Source organism: Caretta caretta, chromosome 6, assembly GCF_965140235.1.
Source record: "Caretta caretta isolate rCarCar2 chromosome 6, rCarCar1.hap1, whole genome shotgun sequence".
NCBI classification, from domain to species: Eukaryota; Metazoa; Chordata; order Testudines; family Cheloniidae; genus Caretta; species Caretta caretta.
Window position 1 is genome coordinate 115,680,368 of NC_134211.1, and position 21,799 is coordinate 115,702,166.

General features: G+C 43.5%; 2 long non-coding RNA genes across 4 annotated transcripts in view; one reads left to right on the plus strand and one right to left on the minus strand.

Annotated features, from left to right (window-relative positions):
* The window catches only part of LOC142072596 (uncharacterized), a 37,152-nt gene extending 35,281 nt beyond the window's left edge, over window positions 1–1,871 (plus strand). The window contains exon 2 of the long non-coding RNA XR_012669094.1: window positions 1,439–1,871. This is a non-coding gene — a long non-coding RNA (uncharacterized LOC142072596). The remainder of the gene's footprint in view (window positions 1–1,438) is intronic.
* The window catches only part of LOC125638208 (uncharacterized), a 361,930-nt gene that overhangs the window by 37,503 nt on the left and 302,628 nt on the right, over window positions 1–21,799 (minus strand). The window lies entirely within an intron of this gene.

Here is a 21,799-nt window from a genome sequence, read left to right on the forward strand (position 1 = left end):
GGCAAACTCAGATATGCTTAGGTCTCATTTTCAAGCTTGTCTTTGCATCGATAAAGGATAGAAAAAAATGTTAAAAAATGAAAACTGGGATTCTAATCTCATCACGTGACTAAATGAGCTAGGGCCCCAGGCCTGGACCTATAATACCAATGTCTTAATCTAGCCCTGATTGCTTGATTAGATTTGGAGAGGACAGAGTTGTGAGGATTTTTATTAGGGTCATGTACTGCCAACACAACTGAATGGCATGCTTAGAGCAGGTTGGAGGATGACAATTGCATGTTGCAGCAACTACCAAAGTTTCTGCATTAGAATGAAACAAAAATCTTTATTGAAAACATTCAAAAATGGAATGGTGTCAACATGTCCATCTTCAGATCAAAACCTGAGCTTTCCAATTCAGCAAATGGGTGTGTGTGTACAGTCTGTTTAGGGAGTCTGAAAGGGCAGCAGGTTTGTATAATTTTTGGTGGTACCCAGAATGGGTCTAAGTCCTGCCCCCCACCACACCTGCCTAAGGCTCTGGGAGGGAGTTTGGGTGAAGGTTCTGGGCTGGGGCAGGGGCTTGGGGTGCAGGAGGGGGGTGCGGACTCTGGGAGGGAGTTTGGGTGCGGGGTGCAGGCTCTGGGCTGGGGCAGGGGCTTGGGGTGCAGGAGGGGGGTGCGGACTCTGGGAGGGAGTTTGGGTGCGGGGTGCAGGCTCTGGGCTGGGGCAGGGGGTTGGAGTGTGGGAGGGGGTGAAGGGTGTGGCGCTTACCTCGGTAGCTCCCGAAAGCAACCCACACACCCCTCTGGCAGCAGCTCATAGGCGGGGGGGGGGAGAGGGCAGGGGTCTCCGCATGCTGCTGCCCCCAGGCACCGTCCCCACATCTCCCAATGGCCTCAGTTCCAATGGCAGAGTCGGCGCTCAAGGTGGGGGCAGCGCACGGAGAAATTCCCCCCCAGGGGCAGCAGGGATGTGCCAGCCGCATCCGGGAGTGGCATGCCACATGTGGGAGGGCCAGCAGGAATCCGCTTTAGCCCCGCTGCCCTGCCAGTGATGGTGGCAGGGGCCCCCCGGGTCCTTTTAAATCATCCGGGGGTGACAGGTGAGGCCGGGAGATGCTCCGGGGGATGCGTGCGTGGGTGTCAGGCGGGGCCAGGGGAGAGACCCGGCCCTGACCATTGGTGAAGCTGGCCCCCGTGCTCTGAATATTCCTGGAGCACAGGCACCATGGGCCAATACAACTCGCCGCCCCGGGGCGTTGGGCTGTAGAAGACCCAGATTCAAGTCCTTAATATGTCTAATTCAAAGTGATTTGGGTTGAAAAACTTTTCTGAATCAGGTAGCGCCAGAATGTGACCCTAAGTCTCCCACCTCATAGGCTATTGTCCTATCTACCCAGCTAGAGATTGGGAGAAAGAACCATGTCTGCCTGTCTCTCTCTCTCTCTCCCTAGAGATTCGATGACATTTCATTCAGTCAGAAACGTTCCAAGCCGGTCTCTGCTCATCCTGCGGATTTGTCCTCCCGGAGGTTCAGTTGTGCTAAAAAGGCACTGGCCTGCGCACGCGGTGATGGAGCTGCACTGTTCCAGGAGTGACTGGCACTCCCCAGTGGAAGGCAAGAACGCAAGGCGCACTATCCTCGCTGCGGCCAGCCAATGCTGATGCCCAATATAGGGAGCGAGGGGAAGGACTATGTCCTTGTCTTCTCCCGACTGTGTCCCACGGACATCAGAGGAGTGCAGGGACTCTGACTTTCACAGGATAAGGTGATGCAAGGAGGTGGATACCTGCACCGGTCCAGACACAACCTATACCTCTTCTAAGCAGAAACCCAAAGGCCTGGAGACTCCTAGTAAATTACCAGCGGATGTCCTCTTTCTTTGGGTGGCTGTGTTAGAATATGGTAATTTACTTTATAAAGGAAGGTGGAGAATTTCACTCACTTTTTTCTTAAAGGGAACATGGCTTTTAATTGAGTTCCTTCTTTGTGGTAGCTCAGGCAATTAATGTTTTCCTTAATAAGTTATGAAAAGATCCCTCCTTTCTATTAAATGATTTGTAAGATTGCAGTTTGCTTTCCATTCCATCATCAAGGCACACATCTGTCTTCCCCACCCTCGGCCTTTTGAACTGAGATTCAGGCATTTGAGGCACAGAAGGAGGCACACAACACTCTCTCAGAGAGACACTCGTCTCATGACATTCAGCCAGGGGTGATGCAGCTGAAAGTGATGGTGAACCCAGAAAGAGGGAGATGTGGGGCCTGCCTTGGTAAGCGACTTTGAGGCTATTTCTTCAGTCCTTGATTCTGAATTTGCTTTTGTCTAGATTCACCTATATTAAATCTGGGAGTCACAAAATTAAATTCTGTGGCCTGTGTTATGCAGGAAGGAAGACAAGATTATCATAATGGTCCCTTCTGATCTTATAAATCCATGAATTGCTATATTATATTTGTATGTAAATAAATAGCACATATTTTAACTGGGAAAATATATTCAGATCCGCACATAGGTATATTATTTCCTCCCTTTAAAAAATTTGCTCCATATGGCAGACGGAATCCTGCGGGGGGGAGGAGAGCAGTCAAAAGGAAAATCTCAGGCATTTCAATCTCCCACTGTAGGCAGGTATGTAGAGAGGTTCCCGGCTTCTCAAGGCAGCTGGTCTCTGAATACACCTCAGGAAGTAAAAACAACATGATCACTTCACTGCAGGGCTCCTTTTTTTGGGCAGGCAGAATTGTTAAAGACAAAGCATGGCAGATACAAGATCCAAAGAAGAAACAAATTAGGGCAGCCTTGCGCCTGAGTATTGTACACCAGAACCTTCGCAGGTGTGTAAGTTATCATAGACTGCAACTTGCAAAAACGTGAGTGTCTTCTCACAAAAGGATGAGACAAAAGCCTCCCTGGCTGTTTAGGGGCAGCTGTATCTGTCACAGTCCTTTGCAGAGCATTCAGGAGCAATGGAGAATCCAGTGGCTCTTCTTTCATGTCCTCTGAATTGTTGTTCCTGCCAAGAATGCTTTGCTTCTGATTGGCTGTGGGGAGCAGCAGCAAATACATTCTTAAGGCAGAAAACAGTAACCCTGCCGTGATGTCATTTTCTGTTTACTTCTTCTCCGGGCACCTCCAGAGATCTGATGCAGTGAAACTGCAGGGGAGTTTATGATGGATCAAAAAAAAAATCAAATTGCAGCCTTAGAAATCAGCCATAAAAGCCTGGATTCCTGGAAGAAATGAGTCTTTCTAAACAAACAAAGAAGGTGGAGTTCATGCCCCCCCCCCCTTTAATGCAAAAAAATCCTTGATCATGAAGTTCATGAGTCACTTTGTGACCTTGGGCAAATCTTGTAATTTCTGTGTACTTCCACAGGCCCAAATGGTCAAACGTGAATTTCCATATACAGGATGCCGAGCATCCAACACTTCTATTGAAGTTGCCCCTGAAAATCAGACCACATATTTACAAGCATGTCCTGGTCTCCCTTATCTTAAAGAAATCCACCTGCACTTTATCCTCTTTATGGCTCACCTCAGCCATGAGGCCTTCAGAACCCTGGCTGGTGATAGCAGCTCGATAGGCAGTAAGCTGTGATAGTCCCCCTTCCCCTTTCTTTTCCTGCTCTCTTACTCTTACTAACCCCCTACTCCTGTCATTCCCCCATCTCCCCTTATGCCCTATTCAAATAATAAAATCCAAAAACCAACGTACAAAGCTGGGCCAATTCAACAGACTAATTTTGTAGGTATTATAGCCCCCTCCACTACACTTTGCCGGCTTTGTCTCATTAAAGTGTTAGATCTCCAGGGCAGGGTTTCTGTCTTATCTAGATCTACACAGTGCGCACCAGTGGGCTCCTGGTTCCAAGCTGGCTCTTTGGGTGGCACCACAGTATAAAATGTTTACTGCTACTGCTGTTTATTCTTAGGGCCCTACCAAATTCACAGCCTTGAAAAACACGTCATGGACGGTGAAATCTGGTCTCCTCCCGTGAAATCTGGTCTTTTGTGTACTTTTACCCTCTACTATACAGATTTCATGGGGGAGGCCAGCATTTCTCAAATTGGTGGTTCTAACCCAAAAGGGAGTTGCGCGGGAGAGCGGGGGGTCGCAAGGTTTTTTTTTTAGGAGGTCACGGTATTGCCACCCTTACTTCTGTGCTGCTGCCTTCAGAGCTGGGCGGCCGGAGAGTGGCGGCCGTTGCCTGGGTGTCCGGCTCTGAAGGCAGCGTCCCGCCAGCAGCAGACACCATGCCATGCCATGCCACCCTTACTTCTGCGCTGCTGCCTTCAGAGCTGGGCGGCCGGAGAGTGGCGGCTGACTGAGGGCCCCGCTCTGCAGGCAGCAGTGCAGAAGTAAAGGTGGCAATACCTGGACCCCCCTAAAATAACCTTGCGACCCCCCTGCAACTGGCGGCGGCTCTGCCTTCAGAGCTGGGCTCCTGGCCAGCAGCTGTCGCTCTCCAGCTGCCCAGCTCTGAAGGCAGCGCAGAAGTAAGCGTGGCAGTACCACAAGCCCCCTACAATAATCTTGCAACCCCCCCACAACTCCTTTTTGGGTCAGGAGCTCCACAGGTACAGCACTGTGAACTTTCAGATTTAAATAGCTGAAATCATGAAATTTACGATTTTTAAAATCCTATGACCGTGAAATTGACCAAAATGGACCGTGAATTTGGTAGGGCCCTAATTATTATTATTACATTTAGGTGCCATAATAGGGATTTAGATATCTAACCTTAGGCACCCATCCAATCCCTAGCTCACAGGAATACCAGGATGCTTAATTCTTCTTTGCAAAATATTTTGGGATCCCTGAATGAAAGACCCACTGCAAGTACAAAATACAGTGTATCTACATTGAATATAATGTACATTACAATACTACTCAATGCATACATTTCCTTTACACTAATATATAGCATGCTTGTAATAGAAGGATTAAATAACTTCATCACTGGGAAAAATGTCTTCTGAAGCTTTAGTTTTTCTCATTACTAATGTGTATTTGGAACATTTTTCATAGCTATGGAACATTACAGTTACATCTAATTACACTTACTCTGACATTTACTGGTGATATTATATTACATACTAATCTTCACATGAAAAATAATATTTTGTCAGGTTTACAGAAGAGAATTCATGTTCTATTCTTTTCATAATTTTGAAAATGAAAATATACTGTGTCTATTTTGTATGTGTATTTTTTAAACAGAGCTCTATTTTATCTTTTCGTGTCAGAAGCAAGACAGAGTAATGACTTCTAAGATTTATTTCCAGTGCTGATTTTGTTTCCAGAGTTGGAGGATTATTGGCACAGATTCTCAGACCCTGCATCACAGTGCAAAAAAATCTTTCATCTACTCTCAGTCTGCTCCCCTAAAGGAGGTATGTTGGAGGTGAAATGGGGTGTCTGGAGCACAGATGGCAGAACAGCCCTTAGTGGGCCATATCTATTGAGTTAAATTAGAGCAGCCCCGAAGCTGCTCTAAATTATGCTGGAGATTGAACATCCCACACTTGCCCAAGGACAGGAGAGTAGAAGGGTGGTTTTAAATCATCTTTACTCTGCATCTCTACCTGCCAGATGCATTATGCTCAGCACAGGACTAAAGGACCCGGGCTCAGTGCTGCTGCTGCTATTATACTCATTTCTATAGTGCCTCCTGTCATGGCACATCCTACAGATTTCTGTAAGCGTAGATTATACATTTACCTTTGGTACCTTTTTTATTACTCTGACCATTTTAAATAATATTTTGTTATACTTGCTTCCTCACAGGTAAATTAATCATCCCTGGCCACTGATACTATTTACTGGAGCTGTGTTATGATAAAATATTTACCGAAAAAAATATATTAATGTTTTTGTCCTTCTATACTAAGCACTCATCGGTATGGCATACTGGATATTACTAGTCTGTAATGGTTATTTCCCAAAGCCTATACACTACAATATTATTATAAATCAAATCAGTAATATATGAGATTTGTTTCAATATGGTCATGCAAATTCCATAGTTTTTACTTTATGTGGATTGGAAAGTACAGATTCACAGCTTTTAAGGCTGGATGTGAAAATTACGATAATCTAGTCTGACTTTCTATATAACACAGGCCAAAGAATTTTACCCAGTGATTCTTACATCAAGCCCATATCTTGTAGCTGAGCTAGACCATTTCTAAAAAAGACGTCCAGTCTTGATTTAAAGCCTTCAAGTGATTGTGAATCCAACACAGGTAAGTTGTTCTAATGGTTAATTACCCCCACTGTTTAAAATGTGTGCCTTCTCTCTAGCCTAAATGTATATAGCTTCTGCTTCCAGCCACGGGGTGTTGTTTATACCTTTGTCTGCTAGATTAAGGAACCCACTGCTGTCAAGTATCAGAGTGGTAGCCGTGTTAGTCTGTATCCACAAAAACAACGAGGAGTCCGGTGGCACCTTAAAGGCTAACAAATTTATTTAGGCATAAGCTTTCGTGGGTAAAAAAACCTAATAGGGACTGGGGGTGGTTGGCTCACGACAAAAGCAACTTCTCTTGGAATTGACACCTCCTCATCAATTATTGGGAGTGGACCACATCCAACCTGATTGAATTGGCCCTGTCAACACTGGTTCTCCACTTGTAAGGTAATTCCCTTCCTTCACGTGTCAGTATAATAATGCCTGCATCTGTAATTTTCACTCCATGCATCTGAAAAAGTGGATTTTTTATCCACAAAATCTTAAGCCCAAACAAATTTGTTAGCCTTTAAGGTGCCACCAGACTCCTCGTTGTTCCACTGCTGTCAGATATCTTCACCCCATGTAGGTACTTGTAGACCATGATTAAGTCATCATTGTTCAGAGGACCAACAGCAGGGCTATGTACCACCAAAGTCCCTTTTAAGCCCTAAGTTATACATGTACAAAATGATTTACATCTCCAGCTTTTCAATGTTTCTATAATAGTTCTTCACCTACAAGAAGTTACATGGAATGTTGATTTTTAAAATTGAGAAAAACCACGTAATTAACATTTCCTTTCTTCATCTGATCTGATTTAGAAATTATTTCTACCTCAGCCATGTAAGAGAATAGATCAGGGTTTTTTTTTCTAAAGGGAGTTCAAAGTCAGGGTTTAACTATGAAGAAATAGGTTAAAATCAATAAGCTTCAACTTTAATTGATTTCCTGTAGGGAAGCATGAGCCCTATAATATCTGAATGCCATTAGGCAATGTCTCTTTGAAGTATTAAACTTACTATGAAAACCCTGAAGATAGTCTATTTTAAAGCCACAGAAGCTTATGTGCTTACTGGATTATAGCTGTATATTAATATAACACCTCCATCTAATGGACTGCAGCAGCATTCTCATACCAGTATCATTATCTGAATTTCTCTTTACTTCTGCATGCACACACACAAATGGTGTCTTTAAAACACCTACCTGGCATTATTCCCACTTAATTATCAATTGATGGATTATTTTAATGGGACCCTGGGAATCTCCTTTTAGGGCACATATGTAAAATAGCATCTCTTCATCCATTACTGTAACCCCCACCCCTCCAAGAACTGGGGTCTAACCATTAGATAGTTCTCAGTCTGGGCTATTTGTGAAGCTAATCTGGTTTGTCCCCAGTGGTGGGTTTTCCATTTTTGTGTCGTAAATACTGTCCCCAGGGAGGTGGACATTTTGGCAACATCTTGGTTGCTTAAGGAGTGACCCAATGTAAGCACTACCAGATTTAGTCACCTGTAGGCAGTGCACACAGCGCTCCACCTCTAACCCACAACTGCCATGGTGTAAACTGATACATCTAAGAAGCAGTGCAAAGGGAATTACTTGCTGTCTGTCTGTTAGCTATTTTCTGCCATAGTACAAAGAGAGAAGCTTCTTATTTTATTACCCCAGGCTACATTTATTGATTCAACTCAAGGAGTGTAACTAGCCCAGAAAGCTGTATCATCTGAGTTCCTACAGAGTCTCTGTATGATCTGGTGTGGAAGTGTAATTGCAACTGTAATCAGCCCTGAGATGAGATCATGGCTACTTAGGGGAAGCGTGTACGTGCTGTGTGTCAGCCCCAGAGCCACTGGTCTAATGGAGCGGCCATGCATCCTGTGTGTGTGTGTGTGCTGATTTCCAAAGCACACCAGGGAACTTTTAGCAAGCACCAGCAGGTCTTCATGGAACAATCTGTGCACAACACATAAGCGTGCTTTAGAAATCACCCCATAGTGCGCATTGCAGCTCCGAGTAGACAAGCCTTAAGAAACAGGTAAGGAGGGTAGGTCAGAAAGGTAAGGAGGGTAGGTCAGCAAGAGCGACTCAGTTTATCGATGCTTCTCCAAAATTTCTGGACATGATCTGACCTAATAGAAAGAAATAACAGATCTATAGCTTTAGATTTTCCTGCATCATATACATACTAGATATACATATAATTCAGGTAAATGCAAACTTCCCTAAATTCAGTGTTCCAACTCTGGTGATTTTGCTATGGATTTCAATGCAGAATGAGAGCCAGAGCTTCAGCAGGTGTAAATCAGCGTAGCTCCATTGAAGTCAGTGGAACGATGCCAATTTACACTAGCTTACGATCTAGCCCCGTCTGTAGCATCACAGGTTTCAGAGGAACAGCCGTGTTAGTCTGTATTCGCAAAAAGAAAAGGAGTACTTGTGGCACCTTAGAGACTAACCAATTTATTTGAGCATGAGCTTTCGTGAGCTACAGCTCACTTCATCAGATGTGTACCGTGGAAACTGCAGCAGACTTTATATACACACAGCCTCAGAAACAACTCTGACATCATAATCAAAAAGGCTGACAAAGGAGGTGCTGTTGTCATCATGAATAGGTCGGAATATGAACAAGAGGCTGCTCGGCAGCTCTCCAACACGAGTTTCTACAAGCCATTACCCTATGATCCCACTGAGAGTTACCAAAAGCAACTACAGCATTTGCTCAAGAAACTTCCTGAAAAAGCACAAGATCAAATCCGCACAGACACACCCCTGGAACCCCGACCTGGGATATTCTATCTACTACCCAAGATCCATAAACCTGGAAATCCTGGGCGCCCCATCATCTCAGGCATTGGCACCCTGACAGCAGGATTGTCTGGCTATGTAGACTCCCTCCTCAGGCCCTACGCTACCAGCACTCCCAGCTACCTTCGAGACACCACTGACTTCCTGAGGAAACTTCAATCCATCGGTGATCTTCCTGATAACACCATCCTGGCCTCTATGGATGTAGAAGCCCTCTACACCAACATTCCACACAAAGATGGACTACAAGCCGTCAAGAACACTATCCCCGATAATGTCACGGCTAACCTGGTGGCTGAACTTTGTGACTTTGTCCTTACCCATAACTATTTCACATTTGGGGACAATGTATACCTTCAGATCAGCGGCACTGCTATGGGTACCCGCATGGCCCCACAGTATGCCAACATTTTTATGGCTGATTTAGAACAACGCTTCCTCAGCTCTCGTCCCCTAAAGCCCCTACTCTACTTGCGCTATATTGATGACATCTTCATCATCTGGACCCATGGAAAAGAAGCCCTTGAGGAATTCCACCATGATTTCAACAATTTCCATCCCACCACCAACCTCAGCCTGGTCCAGTCCACACAAGAGATCCACTTCCTGGACACTACAGTGCTAATAAACAATGGCCACATAAACACCACCCTATACCGGAAACCTACTGACCGCTATTCCTACCTGCATGCCTCCAGCTTTCACCCTGACCACACCACACGATCCATCGTCTACAGCCAAGCTCTGCGATACAACCGCATTTGCTCCAACCCTTCAGACAGAGACAAACACCTACAAGATCTCTGTCAAGCTTTCTTACAACTACAATACCCACCTGCAGAAGTAAAGAAACAGATTGATAGAGCCAGAAGAGTTCCCAGAAGTTACCTACTACAGGACAGGCCTAACAAAGAAAATAACAGAACGCCACTAGCGGTCACCTTCAGCCCCCAACTAAAACCCCTCCAACGCATTAATAAGGATCTACAACCTATCCTAAAGGATGACCCAACACTCTCACAAGTCTTGGGAGACAGGCCAGTCCTTGCCTACAGACAGCCCCGCAACCTGAAGCAAATACTCACCAACAACCACATACCACACAACAGAACCACTAACCCAGGAACTTATCCTTGCAACAAAGCCCGTTGCCAATTGTGCCCACATATCTATTCAGGGGACACCATCACAGGGCCTAATCACATCAGCCACACTATCAGAGGCTCGTTCACCTGCACATCCACCAATGTGATATATGCCATCATGTGCCAGCAATGCCCCTCTGCCATGTACATTGGTCAAACTGGACAGTCTCTACGTAAAAGAATAAATGGACACAAATCAGATGTCAAGAATTATAACATTCATAAACCAGTCGGAGAACACTTCAATCTCTCTGGTCACGCAATCACAGACATGAAGGTCGCTATCTTAAAACAAAAAAACTTCAAATCCAGACTCCAGCGAGAAACTGCTGAATTGGAATTCATTTGCAAATTGGATACTATTAATTTAGGCTTAAATAGAGACTGGGAGTGGCTAAGTCATTATGCAAGGTAGCCTGTTTCCTCTTGTTTTTTCCTACCACCCCCCCCCCCCCAGATGTTCTGGTTTAACTTGGATTTAAACCTGGAGAGTGGTCAGTTTAGATGAGCTATTACCAGCAGGAGAGTGAGTTTGTGTGTGTATGGGGGTGGGGGGGATGTGAGAAAACCTTGATCTATGCAGGAAATAGCCCGACTTGATTATGTAAAGAGTTGTCACTTTGGATGGGCTAGCACCAGCAGGAGAGTGAATTTGTGTGGGGGGGTGGAGGGTGAGAAAACCTGGATTTGTGCTGGAAATGGCCCACCTGTTGATCACTTTAGATAAGCTATTACCAGCAGGACAGTGGGGTGGGAGGAGGTATTGTTTCATGATTTCTGTGTGTATATAACGTCTGCTGCAGTTTCCACGGTAAACATCTGATGAAGTGAGCTGTAGCTCACGAAAGCTCATGCTCAAATAAATTGGTTAGTCTCTAAGGTGCCACAAGTACTCCTTTTCTTGTAGCATCACAGTGACATTACTTCGCTACATCACAGTGTTATTGTGAGGCTTAATTATTGTATGGAAGCACTTTGAGTTCTTCACATGGAAAGTGCTCTAGAAGTGTAGAAGAAATATTGATAGTGAATGACAGAACTATGGTTCAAAAGCTACAGCAGGAGAAATCCATGAACATTTGTTTCTACCGCTGATCAAACATGCATCATTTCAAATTTACTCCTAAAAAAGAAAACTGCTGTATGATCAAATATTAGCTTAGGTTATGGCACTCCATATCAATGATTGCCTTTATTTTTATGAACAGGAAGCAATGGGATTTTTCTATTTATCTGTGTTAAAAATTGTTTAGCAACATCATGATTTTACAATTTAGACCCTTAATTATATTGTAAATTAACAAACCTGGGGATTGCTTTTTAATACGTTGTATTACTTTGACACAAACTTAATCACTCAGAGGTTTTAATGCTGTATCATATCTAACAATTTTTCTCAATTTTTCTTAGCTATGTCCCTGCAGAAGAAATATGCATGACAAAATATTTATTTTGAGGGACTCTGTGGTCTGCTAGAGAACAGAGCAGCATCTCTCATTCTTCCAGCAACTTATGATGCACTTAACTGGGGCTTCACTTGTTTTATCCTTAGTATTCTCTAAAAACTTTAGCTGTATTTTGTTGTTGTTAACTGAATCAGAACATCTCCAGCTATCTCCACTTTCAGCTCATATACAAGAACATTTACCAATTATTAAGGATTTCTTGACTTTACTGTGCAGGATGCTATGTTCTGCAGTCATGCAAGAGTTCCAAGTATGATGAGTACTTGTGCTCTTAATGGAAGGCAGATTGTGGAACTGAGATGCCTGTACTCAGTAAAGCTGAGACCTCATTGTTTTAGAGACATAATTGGCTCATAGACATAAGTCCATGAAAATAGAGGCGGTGGATACAGAAGTGAATGTGGATACTTATCTGGGAGAAATTGCAAGCCTCCTCAATGGAGGAGAAATGGTTTTCTCTGTGCTTGGATTCTTTGGAAAGAGGGCATATATTAATGTAATGCAAGAAAATAACATATTGATTTTGCCATTAAGTGTTATAATACATGTTGTCCCAGGAGAAGTCAGTGGTATTTCCTAAAAGACAAACATGCTGTTATATTCTAACCCATTCCTGAAAGTGATGAAAACACATCTAAAAGGTATTACTCTAGGCCTGAACAGAACCTGAGGAAGGCTAACTATTAACTTCATATCGAACATAATTATTGGAAACAGACTTTGAATTCTGTTGGCGAGCGAGGCATAGCTGAACACTGTTTAAGCAGTTGCGCATTTGTTTATATGCCAAAGGTATCATCATAGCACCTTCTTTAGTCACCCATCTTTGTTTTCAGAGTATAAATGAATCTGCTATGCTTATCAACTGCTTAAAGTCAGAATCGCAGCCACATGGCAGCGAAACAGGAACTTCCATGCAACTGAGAGCAAGTTGGCAACACATGTAGCCAATGTGAAGCAATGCTGCCTTGCAGTCTCTGCCATCTATCAGACCTATCTTTGCCGAGGCCTTTGTTAGCAGGGAATGGCTGTTGCCACTTCTGCCTGCCACCTTGACCCATTGTGGCATCCTTCATCAGCTTAGTATCACTGCTTGAAAACGTCACCATTCAATCTCCATCATACTGTGACCCATGCACACCTTTTATAAGTTGTTCTGTCAGCAATCCTTGATGGGACTTAACATTTTCTCATCAATTGTTAGTTGTACTGGTTTTTGCCCTCATTCTCCATTGTATCTTGTGTAACCATTTACACAAGTTAGGATCGCCGGTGTAACCATTCTGCCAGGTGGAGCCAGCAGTAACAAAGGCTAGGTTCAGTATCTAGGGGTTCCTTTTCAACAATACAACACAAACCGGCTTGAATCATCACCCAGTGACCTGGGACAATTGCACACCACCCCCTGAGCACCTGTAAGAGGCAATACTTCCCCTCCCACAAACACAGAGTCTGTGTAGCAAAAAAAACTTTTAATAAAAGAAGGGAAGTAACTCAGCATTAATTGGGGAAAACACCGCAACTAGGGTTCATAAACATAAACCATGAGCAAAAGACCCACCCCCAGGTAAGTTGGGCAGTGTCCTTTTCCCCTCAGGTTCTTAAGTCCAGCAACCCAAAAGTCCCTTTAACATGCCCGTCCCTTCTCTGCACCCCACTCACAGTTGCTGTCCTTGGCCAGTGCAGCCCCAGAGTTCAGAGGTTCATCCACAGAGTTCACCTCCCACCCTGGGTGGAAGTGGTGGGGGAGGGTAAGAAGGCACCTTACACACTCCGCTGCTCTGGCACTCACTTGTCGCCCCAATGGCCAATTGCCGCACCTCTCTGTAGGGCTCTGCTCTGGCCCTCTCCACCAGCCGCCCTGTTGGCTGCTTGCAGTGCCTCTCCACCAGCCGCCCTGCTGGTCACTTATCAAGATGTCTTCAGGACCCCCCACTTATCACAGCTCTCACTGATTTCAGCTGTTAATGGGGGCAGCCTCCTGCAGTAGAGACACTGTTATTTAGACCTAGGTATCAGTATAAGGCTCTCAATTAAGTCTAAATTAGCATTTGTATTATACCATGGAGAGAAGGACAAAAAGTGTCTAGGACCCTTAAACAGGGCTCACACTATCAGGTACAAGTACCTATCCCCACTCTCTTTCAACTCACTGGGCTTTGGAACCCATGTCCCCTGCTTAGCGAGTGCCATTCAGCTGAGGGTGTGTCCCTCCATTGGAGTATGCCATGTACAGTTCTGCTGCCCTCGGTTCACACAACAAGGATAACAACGCGTTATTACTCCTGCTCCAATAACAAGGAGACTGGGGATCCAACACCAGCCACAAGTGATCATTTGGGCAAGCAATCCCATCGTGCTGAACACCTAGGCAGGGTGGGTGTTTCCATGCAAACGAGATCAGCTCCTGAAGTCTTTTTCCACAGCTCACCACTAGATGCCAGGGGAGAGCTTATTCAGACTCTGCTTACACCAATTTGGGTTGGATGTATTTCTGGAGGTTTTATCACATGATATAATCTTTAAGTAAAGATTAATCTTTAATTCTGGAGACTCCAGGACATTCCTGGAGGTTGGCAACCCTAACACCAGTGCAAAGTGGATGTAAAGTTCTGATGATGGAGCATTTTACACCCACTTTCCCCTTGTGAAAATGGGTATGTCTACACTGCAATCAGAGGCGTGACTGCAGCAAATGTACCCACGCCTTGATTTAGCTAGCTTGAATAAATCACAGTAGCAGTGAAGCTGCAGCAACAAGGGAGGCATGTATGTACCCTGCCTGGGAAGGTATTTGAGTGGCTAGCCCATGCTGCTGTGACTCTACTATTATCATTATTTAAGCTAGCCAGATCAAAGCTAGCTCAGGTATGGCTACACATGCTGCAGTCACACCCCCTGCTTGCAGTGTACTGTAGACCTACCCAATGATTACACAAGGCACAGGGCCACAGATAATTGGACATCAAGGGGTTAACCGGATTACTCAGAGTATTATGGGTTGGAGCCATGCTCTACAGCTACCCCCCTTACTTTGTGTTTGCTTAGTGGGTGTTTCCTACACTATGTTCTGTAGAGGAATAAAGCAGCAAGTTCCTAGCCTGTAGTATTGTAAGAGTGTTTCTGACCACTTTACTACACATATTCTATGTCCACATGTGTCCCTTCATTTGTTACTGCTTTCTTGTCATCACCCACTTTAGGCCCAAACCCCTACCCCCAGATGTACCTATCCGTGGAATTCACTTTTTGGTGCTCTGTTCCCTAAATGTTTTCAGCTCGCGGGCAGTTTATCAGCTGCCATTTTTCCTCTGAGCCAGCATTCCTCTTTTGATGCAATAAAGAAGTAATTGTCCAGACACTATGATATTTGCAGTGCTTCACACTTTTTTCAACTCCTGCGTCAGCTTTGCCATTAAGTAAAGTTTACCTGAGAGCTGAGCAGGGAAATAACCCCTAAAGACAAAACTGAGAGCACAGAAAGCCATTACTTGCTGAGACCTGCAGTTTTAGTAAAATTGGTGATATGTGAATTGATTTAGGCTTTTAAGTTAAAGTGAACTAGCAGGCAATTAACCATTTCCTGCAAGTGCCTCAAATCCCGTCCTACCTGCAAGCAGTATCATGCAACAGGGACCTTATTCCATTGTCAGGACAGCTGTTTCACCCAGCACTGGGTAGGGCTGTACATCCGTGGGGGGAGAGGATTTGGTCATTTGAGATCTTAGCTTCATTGAAGATAATGGGCGTTTTGCCATTGTCTGCAATGGAGCCGGGATTTCACCTCAGATCTTTACTGCAGATGGCTGTAATTTAAGGGGTTATAAATAAGGGTGGGAATTGCAGCTGGGAGAAAACAGTCATTTAAAACCTTTTAAAAATGAAAAATAATGTACTTATCTAACTTCAACTGTTTATTTTTTCAGGCCACATTAAGATTTCAGGAACAAGGCAGTTTAGCCTTTTTTAAACAGACTGAGTGCCTGTGAACGAATTTGAGGTGGGTGTTTGCTACGCACATTTTAGTAATTTCTAGTCCATCTCCAGTCTCTAGGCTTTCATTCCTATGCTTCTTCGTAATCTCCTATTTTAAAAAAAAAATCTTTTCCTCCATAATTCTTCAAGGATATTTACTCAATTACTCTGGCATTAGCGTTTGCCAGTCACAGCTGGAACAGGCTCCTAGAGCTGCTCTGCACACATGTGGCTTGCTCAGGGACATTTGGGGATTCTCAGCATTAGAAGCAAGGAAAGCAAATCTTCCTTTTAATTAGAGATGACCCCAAAGTGGAACCTTGTATGCTTTTCAGTTTCATGACATATGACTTCAAATGACTGGAGCTGAGCTCACCCGCTTCCTGATTTGGTTCTGGAATGGATCCAAAAAACAGAACTAGTAAAAAAAATTCATTGAAAACTTTTTCTTTTTTCTTTTGATGAAAAAAATGTCATTTCAATGTAATGGAAATTTTCACAAAAATCTTCCTATTTTCACCAATTTCTTTTAATAAATGAAAAACAAAAATGAGTGGGATTTCAGTTTTTTTAACAAAAATTCAAAAAATATTGTTGAAGAAAGTGAAAAACATTTTAATTTTCATTGAAATCTTTTGCTGGGGAAAAAATGTTTGCCAACCAGTTCTCCAAAAACCAATAGGGAGTTATTCTCTTTCTCTGATTCAGATATAGAACTCATGAGAACAGCTGATCCTGATAAATGTCTTTCTCACAGTGGCCCTAATTTAGAGGACAAATTGTCCATTGGTTAACACACTGGCTTGGGATTTAAGAGATCTGGGTTCAAATGCCTGCTCCACCACAGGCTTCCTCTGTGATCTTGGGCAAATCCCTTAGTGCCAATTTTTTAAAGGCATTTAGGTGTTTCTCTGCTCAGAGTTGCAAGGCCTAACTGACTTAGGTGGCTAAGTTCTATTTTCAAAAGTGACTTGGGCTCCTAAGTGCCTAAGTCCCCTTGACATTTAAATATGTTTAAAAATCTGGGGCTTAGTGACTCTGCTCCCAAGTTCCCCATCTGTGATATTGCACTGCTCTACCTCACAAGGGTGTTTTGAGGACAAATAAAATAAATATTGGGAGGGGCTCATATACTATGGTAATGGTAAGATTGTGAGTTGTTCAAGTGAGTTTGCTCTAAGACCAAGATTTCATATGTAGTGATTTTAAAATGCCTTCATTTTTTGAATACCCAATTTGATACTTGACCTTAAAGGTGCTTGATTTTTAGAATTTGGATGCTCAGAATATCTTGACCAATGCTCTGAATGCTGAACCCTCACCTCAATCATCTTCTTCTTGTCTCCTTTTGCCCAAACTAAAATTGTGGCCTGTCGCTCTGACATCTCCTTGGATGTCTAGCTGTCAGCTTAAGATCAACATGACAAAAATGGAACACTTTATCTCGCCACCCCCAACTTCCCCGCTGCCTCCGTTCTTGGTCACTGTGGACAACTCCACCATCCTGCACATCACTCAGGCCTGTGACCTGGATGTCACCTTGGACCTCTCTCTAGGTCTTCCCATGTAGGCTATGTCTAAACCTGGCTGTTTCTTTCTGCATAACATCTAAGGGCTTCACCTGTCACCCACACAACTAAAATTTTCATCCAGGCTCTCATCTCACATCTCAAATAGCGCAACACCTTCCTCTCTTGACAGATGAATATTGCCCTGTTCTTAACCAATCAAAATGCTGCTTCAAAGATCATTTTCATAGTCCGTTGCTGTGACCATGTCACCCCTCTTTACATCCCCTCACTCACTCCCTTGTCTCTATGGCATCAAACATTAGCTACTTGTCTGCACTTTCAAGGACCGTCTCAGTCTATCTCCACCCTACCTATCATATCTCATTCACCACCGAGCTGTCAACTCCCACGTTCAATTGGCTGATGATGCCTGCCTCCTTCGCCCACTAGTTAAATTTCAAACAAGAACCTTCCTGCTTTCTCCCAAGATGTCCCTTACACTTGGAAGGAACTCTCTGAAAAGCTGCCTCATTCTCTTCCTTCAAAATCCTACTTTTCCATGATGCCTACAAAAAAACTTCATACATTCATAGAGTCTTAGGCCAGAAGAGTCTGAACTGCATACCACAGGCCATTAAATTTCATCGTTACTCCTGTATTGATCCCAATAGTTTGCATTTGACTAAAGTATAACTTGTGTTTGGCTACACACAGTGGTTCTCAAGCTTTTTGTACTGATGACCATTTTTAGACAGCAAGCCTCTGAGTGTGACCCCCCCCTTATAAATTAAAAATGCATTTTGTATATTTAACACTATTTTAAAGTAATGTTTGTATGTCACAGCAAACTTACTAGCTAGTTGGAAGGCATGTACTTGCGACCCCTCATGTAAGAACCTTGTGACCCCCTTAGGGGTCATGGCCTCCAATTGGAGAACCCCTGGTTACAGCATATTGCCCAGAAAGGCATCCAGTCTTGAGCTGAAGCCATCAAGAAATGGAGAATCCACCACTTCCCTCGGTAGGCTGTGTGACCCAGGGTGCCTAAGGCAGCCCTCACTGGAAATGCCAAGGTCAGGACAGGCAGCAAAAAGGAGAGCAGATACTCCCAAGACTGGCTGTATTGTCCAGGATTGGGAATTCTTCTGATGCATTCAGCAGTGTCTAGGGACACCCCTTTCTGCATACATTTTGCATAGGGGGGATGTGGCACTGTATGGAATATGTGGGAGACTTTATGATAGTGTTGATACCAATATTATAAAATTGCAAGGAATCTGACCAGATATGCCATGTGAGGTATCTGTGAAAATGTTATGATTTGCCAAGTATGGTATTGTATTGGAAGTTATAGATATGGAGAGTATATCTGTATTTCCAAAACTTGTGCTGTTTCTGGTGACACCCCCGGACAGATTGGCATCAGCACTTCCTAGCCTGGTCGATGGCCCATCAAGGGTCATCAGCTGTACAATAAACCCACTGAAAGGAACCAGGGGTACACCTTATGAGTCAGCAAGACATGTAGGGAGATGCCTGCCAGAAGAAGTCTAAGGCTTTTCTATGCCATATGCTGTGAAGCTTGTGTTTGGGACACAGGAAGTGCAAGCCACATGGCAAAAGGAATATGAAGGGCAGCTGCATCGTCTCCATTTTGTCTTCATGCCTGCTTCTTAGGACTGGCTCTAGGCACCAGCAAAGCAAGCACGTGCTTGGGGTGGCACAATTCCGGAGCCGGAATTTTTTTTGCTTAGGCAGTTGCACTCTTGGCATGGCAAATTTTTTGCTTGGGGCGGCAAAAAACCTGGAGCCGGCCCTGCTGCTTCTTACCTCTGGAGTAATTTTTCTACAAACTGAAGCTCTGAACAAAGGACTTAATGACCCATCCAAGCTGTGAATGTGAAAGAGGGACTTTCAAGCCAGAAAATCACCACTATTTCTTATAACCTGATATATGGACTCTGAAGTCTCTGTATATATCGGAGTGCTTTATCATTTAACAACTCTCATCTTGTTCTGTCTTTTGTCTTTATAATAACCCTTTAGTTTTAGACACTAAAGGATTGGCTGGCAGCATGGTATTTTGGGTAACATCTGACCTAATATTGACCTGGCAATGTGGCTGGCTCTTTGGGGTTCTAAAGAACATTTTGTATAGTGAGCGGAGTTTTTTAAATAACTTCTCACTGGACCTAGGTGCTCATTGGGAGCCAGAGAACTGGAAGGCAATAAAGGGGGCTGTGTGATTTCCTTTTTCAGCTTCTCAATAACCAGCGAGGGGGATCAGGAGCACAATTTGTGACTGGTTGGGGAGTTTAACTTCATTGTTACCCACCAGTCTTGGGAGTATCTGCTCTGGCATTTCCAGCGCGGGCTGCTAGGCACGCCAGGTCACAGACTGTTCTAGGGAAGAACCACTCTAATAATTTACACCCGGGAGGCAGACTGTAGACATCTTTGGTTAATGCCTAATGGATGGAAACCAAGCTGTGGTTCTCCTTTCTCCTCTCTGCCCCTTTCCTGTCCCTCCCTTTCCTTTCTTCGTGGGGGAGGAGGGTGGTTGTATTTTTTTGATTGTTTTCTCTTTATTGTGGGAGCAAAAAATCAGTAAAATATAAATTTTAAAAAATTGTCTTTACTTCCAGTTTGAATTTGTCTGGCTGCAGCTTCCAGCCATTAGTTTTCGTTATGCCTTTCTCTGATAGATTGAAGAGTTCTTTAGTACTGGTATTTTATCCCCTGCAATCATGTCAATTCTCAATCCTCTTTTGGAGAAAGAGCTCGGTCTGTTTAGCTTAAGTCTCTCTCTCTCTGTTAAGCGTTTTCTCCAGCCCTTAGATCATTTTTGTGGCTCTTTTCTGCACCCTGTCCAATTTTTCAACAGCCTTTTTAAAATGTAGACACCAGGATTGTATGCAGCATTCCAGTGTCATATACATAGGGAACAGCACTTCCCTATTCCTACTCGCTACTCCCCTGCTTATAAATCCAGGAATCGCATTAGCCTTTTTGACTACAGCATTGCATAGGGAGCTCATGTTCGGTCAGGTGTGCACCAAGACCCTGATTCCTTTTCGGACACTGCTTTCCAGGATAAGTTTTCCATTCTGTAGATACAGCTAGCATTGCTTGATCCCAGTTATATAACTTTGCATTTAGCTGTATTAAAACTCATTTTATTTGAATGGGCCCAGCTAAGCAAGCAATCCAGATTGCCCTGTCCAACTGTCCTGTACTCATTATTTACCTCTCTGCCAGTCTTTGTGTCATTTGCAAATTTTATCTGCAGTGATTTTTGTATTTACTTCCAGATCATTGATGAAAATGTTGAATAGCAGTGGGCCTCGCATTGATCCCTGCAGAACCCCACTAGCAATAGTGATAATTCCCAATTGACAGATATTTCTGAGACCTGCTAGTTAGCTCGTTCTTAATATGTTTGACACATGCTCTACTGATATTGTGTAGTGCTAATCTGTCAATCAGAATGTTGTGCAGTACGCCTTTCAAAGGTCTAAGGCTATTACCTTTATCAAACAAACTTGTAATCTCAAAGAATGGACTTAGGTTTGTTTGAAGACACCTATTTTCCAGAAAATCATGTTGATCAGAATTATATTCCTATCCTTTAATTCCTTCAGCAACTGAATCTAATATCAGCATTTCCATTACTGGGCCCAGGACTGATATCAGGCTAACTGGAATATAGTTACCCAGATCATCCTGCTTCTTCCTTTTTAATATTGGCACAGCATTAGCATTTTTCCATTGTTCTGGAATTTTCCTGGCATTTCCAGATTTATTAAAAATGAACATCAGTGAGCCAGAGATCTCAACCAGCTCTTTTATGTCTCTTTGGTGCAAGTTATCTGGGCTTCCCAATTTAAGAATGTTTATAAATAGCACATGATGTTTAATATCCTTTTCAGTTATTAAAACACTAGAAAGTACTTCAGCAGCCTTTTGTGGTACAAGTACATCATCCTGCTTCTTTCCCAATACAGAACAGAAATATGTATTTAACATTTCTGCCTTTTCTGCATTATTATTAACAATTTAAATATCTTTATCTAGTAATGAGCCTATCATTGCTAGGATTTCTTGTGTTCCTCATATACTTAAAAAGCTCCTTCTTAGTAACCTTAGCTCTGACTGCTGCAGAATTTTCCTGGATGTCTTTAGCTTCCCTTATCCACTTTCTTCACTTTGTAATATCTAATTTATATCGATTAGTATCTATTTCCCCCTTTCTCCATTTTTATATGTTGCTTTTATATTTCTAATAGCTGCTTTCACTTCGCCACTGAACCAGGAAGAGCTTTTGGTCAAACTTGTCACCTTCACAGTGGTTAGGCTGCTGATGTGTTGAGACCACTGCCTATCATGCTGCCCAGTATTGCCTCATTGTTTCCTTGTATTTCCCCCCATTTGTATCTGTCTGCTATCTCTTGTTTTATACTTAGCTCATAAGCTTTTGGGGGCAGTGACCACTTTTTGTTCCATCTTTATTCAGTACCTAGCACAATGGGGTTCTGGTCCCTGATTAGGTTTCCTAGGTGCTACGATAATACTGCTACTAAACTTTACCTGGACTCAAATGCTATCTGTTTGGCCCATGTTCTCTTACCAAAGAAAAAGTAAAAACGGACTGGATAAGAACTCTGTT